The sequence below is a fragment of the Zingiber officinale genome, chromosome 4A (assembly GCF_018446385.1).
Source record: "Zingiber officinale cultivar Zhangliang chromosome 4A, Zo_v1.1, whole genome shotgun sequence".
Taxonomy (NCBI): Eukaryota; Viridiplantae; Streptophyta; class Magnoliopsida; order Zingiberales; family Zingiberaceae; genus Zingiber; species Zingiber officinale.
In genome coordinates, this window is record NC_055992.1 from 96,389,923 (window position 1) to 96,394,134 (window position 4,212).

Consider the following 4,212-nt stretch of genomic DNA (forward strand, 5'->3'; position numbering starts at 1 on the left):
TGCATCTTTTGCTCCTCGAGCAATCTTTCGCTTCGGCTTCTCGTCTCTCGAAAACACTGCATGCTCCCTTCTCGTCCACTGGTATACTTTTCCGCAACACCTCGTCCCTCAGACGCACTAAACCCGTCGGATCTCTCTCGTGCCATCATTCTCACTAGTTACGTCTTTTGCTCGACATCCTATGCTCCTAAATTCCTACACACTTAAACACAGGGTTAAACACAACAAGACCTAACTTAAATTGTTTAATCACATCAAAACTACCTTGGGGTACCAACAATCTCTCTCATTTTGATGTGAGCAATCCAAGTTAAGTTAGGATAACCAACATAAAGTAAAAGCAATAAATTTGCAATTAAAGTACAAAAATTGAAAAAAAAAAAAAATTAAGCTACCTCCCCTTAGACTTAATCTTCCCTTCTCCCGCTTTGATCACATAAAAAATGGGGTACCAAATAAATATAAGGGTAACTTTTTTTTAAAAAATCTCTAATTTTCCAAAAAAAAATGAAAAACTTATCAAGTTTTTGACAATCTTTGAAAATAATATTGAAGTTTTTGACAAACTTTGAAAATAATATTGAAGTTTTTGACAAACTTTGAAAATAATTTTGCTATCTCAAAAAATTTACAATAATTTTAGAAACTTTAATTTTTGCAAAAAAAAATTCTAAGTAAAAGAAATTTGTAACATCAATAATTTCTTATGTTAAACAAATTTGTAAAAAAAAATATTTGAGTAATTTTGACAACTATTTAAAGTATTATTTAATCATAACTAAATATTTTATCAGTTAATCAATTAAATATTTTATTTCATTAATTGGCTTTCAGGCTGGGGTGAGGCACTAGGCCTTCTTGGTTATTGGAGTAACGACCACTTTCTAGACAAAGCCTCTTAAGAAAATTAAATATGTAATATACTCTCTGAAAGCCCTAATTTTGAAGTTTTAATCCAAAAATGATTTTAGAATTCAATATAGTTTCCTTCCTACAGGATTAATTAGAAAAATTTCTAATTTGACCCCTGTGAAATCTAAGATATCAGCTTAGTCTTTTAAAACTTTGAGTTTGAACAGTTGAACATGTATGATTTTTTAGTTTTCTATTTGTGTCTTTAATTTATCATTTTCCAATTTTAATTTTTCAAAATCTTCTGACAGAGAAGATTTGGCTAGAATTAACTTTAATTCTTTATTTTATTTTTCTAGTTTGTAACAATCTTTAGATAATAATTTATCAAATTTAAATAACTTATCAGGAGGAAGAGATCGTACCTGACTTATCTTGTCAATCTCATTATCCATAGCTCCCCCTGAACTACTACTTTCTTGTGATGTATCTCCCCCTTCATCAATGCTCTTAATGCTCTTTTCGAACGAGCTTGCGTCGTTTTCATCGTCTTGATGACTTGCTACTAACGCAAGTCCAGTGATGGCCTCAATTTCCAATTCGGACTATGTTTCATCCCACGTCACCTTTAGAGTCTTGTACTTGTCCTTTTGAAGGGGCTTCTTGATCTTTCGTTTGTCCTTGTCCTTGATCTTTAACTTAGGGTAGTTCTCTTTAACGTGTCCTTCTTCGTTACAGTGGTAGCATCTGATTATTCTTTTCTTTCTACCCTACAGATGGTTAGTTTTTCTAGATTTAACTAATTTTTTAAATCGCCTTACCATCATTGTCTTTTCTTCGTCGTCGAGAGAGGATTCTGAATCTTGTTCATCCATCCTTGCCTTAAAGGCAACGTTGTGCTTCGGCTCCTTCTTTGGATCTGCACATCTCATTTCATGGACTTCAAATGTTGAAAACATTTTCTCTAAGGTAACAGATTCTATGTCTTTAGATATATAGTAAGCATCTGCTAATGATGCCCACTCTTTAATTCTAGGAAATGTATTAAGCGCGTACCTTAGAAAATCTCGGTTACTTACCTTTTCTCTAAGATTCATGAGTCTAGTAATGAGTTCCTTCATTCTCGAGTGAAGATGTACAATGGTTTCCTCTGCTTCCAATTTGATGTTACTTAGTTGGTTCCTTAGTAGATCCCATCTTACGAGCTTGGCTTCAGACGTCCCTTCGTATAGCTCAAGGAACTTCTCCTAAAGCTCCTTTGCTGAGTCATAGGTGCCGATCTGGTTGACTTCTTGTGGCGGTAGGATGCTCAGCAGATGGAACTCTACTTCATCGTTTGCCACGAAGTTGGTCTGCTCCTTCTTCGTCTACTAGTATTTTTCCTTACCTTCGGGTGCTACAAAATCGAATTTCATTATTAAAAGCAATTCATAATCGATTTTAAATAATACCTCCATTCTCTTTTTCCATCTCGTGAACTCCCCCTCGATCTTCGGTGGGTAGATGCTTGGTTCGACCATCTCGTGTGCTTCGTTCAGCGGTTAGTCCTCCTGAAGCGTCCTGGCTCTAATACCACTTGTTAGGACCCTTGGCGGTTGGCTAGAGGGGGTGAATAGCCCCTGCACAAATTAAGAAAAACAACCTTTCTCGGACTTATAACTTAAAATAAAACACTTGCTTAAACAAAATAAGAAATAAATTGAAAAGAAAGAGGCACGGCGAATTACTTGGTTACAACTGGGGAGGTTGTTAATCCAAGGTGAAAAAGTGCACTAAAAAATCTCCTCTCTGTGGAGAAGCCTCTTACAACATTCAAAGCTCATAAAGAAAAGCTAAACTCTAACGAACTCAAGCACAAGTGTTGTAACTTTGTAAATCTTGTTGTGATTAGCTTCTGGGAGAAGGGCTGCTTATATAGCCCTACTCGGGGCGCCTGGAAGGGTTCTAGGCGCTTTGAATGGGATAATATTTTATCCCCAATGCAACGGTCAAAGGTCACATTGATTTGGCTAAATTTTGGGTTTCGAGCACCCGAAAGGGTTCCGAACGCTCGAAGTCCGAGCGCCCTAGACTGTTTTAAGCGCCCCCAATCCTAGCGCCCCAACCAGGTCAGGGCGCCACGGACCCCAAAAATTTGCTTTTGCTAATTTTTGGTCCCAGTCTCCTGCTATGGTTCACCTCAGTCCAGGTCTTCCGCCCTACTCGCTTGGGTGATTTCGGCCATCCAGAATAGGGCTCACCCAAACCCAACTTCCGGTCTTCTCCTCGAGCAAGCTTCCGCTCCGGCTTCTTGCCCCTCATAATCGCCATGTGCTTCCTTCTCACCTGCAAGCGTACTCATCCACAGCTTTTTGTCCCTCGGACAGCTGCGTCTTTTACTCCTCGAGCAATCTTCCGTTTCGGCTTCTCGTCCCTCGAAAATACTGCATGCTCCCTTCTCATCCGCCAATGTACTCTTCCGCGACACCTCGTCCCTCAGATGCACCGAGCCCGTCGGCTCTCTCTCGTGTCATTCTTCTCACTAGCTACGTCTTTTGCTTGACATCCTGTGCTCCTGATTTCCTGCAAACTTAGACACAGTGTTGATCACAACAGGACCTAACTGTTGAACCTCATGGTTGTTTTGATGTGATCAACTAAGTTAGGTTAGGTCCTCTTTGATTTTAATCCATGTGTCTAAATGTGCAGGAGCTTAGGAGCGCAGGAAGTCGAGCGGAAGACGCAGTTAGAGAGAAGGACGGCACGGGAAGGGAGCTGGTGGGCTCGGTGCGTTCGAAGGACGAAAGAGCTGCGGAAGAGTACACCGGTGGACGAGAAGAACGTACGTGACTTTTGAGGGACGAGAAGTCAGAGCGGAAGCCTGCTAGAGGAGAAGGCCAGAAATTGGGTTCGGGTGAGTCCTATTTCGGTTGGCCAAAATCACTCAAGCGATCAAAGCTTCGGAAGAAGAAGAAAAAGAGAAGTCGAAAGCTATTTGTACCATACAGGTTGAAGGCACCCTCAACAGCATTGAGGGTGCCCGCAACATTGAAGGCGTCATCAATGCCATTGAGGGCGCCCTCAACCCAGTCTTTTTGATCGTTGGCAAGCGAATAAAACTGTATCCGCTTAGCCACCTTGGAGGTGCCCTCAACATTCGAGATAGGTTTTCCAGGAGCTCTATAAAGGCTCCTAGAGCTAGGAAATTAATCAATTCAACTCTGTATTCAATTCCTAGCAACATCTGAGCTTCCTTAGTGTGTAAAAAAGGCTTCTCCGCCTACAGTGAAAGAGACATTTCTAGTAGAGTTGTTCAACCACTTTGAATTAACAATCACCTAGGCTGTAACCAAGTTAATTTCCTGAGTCTTTTATTTTATG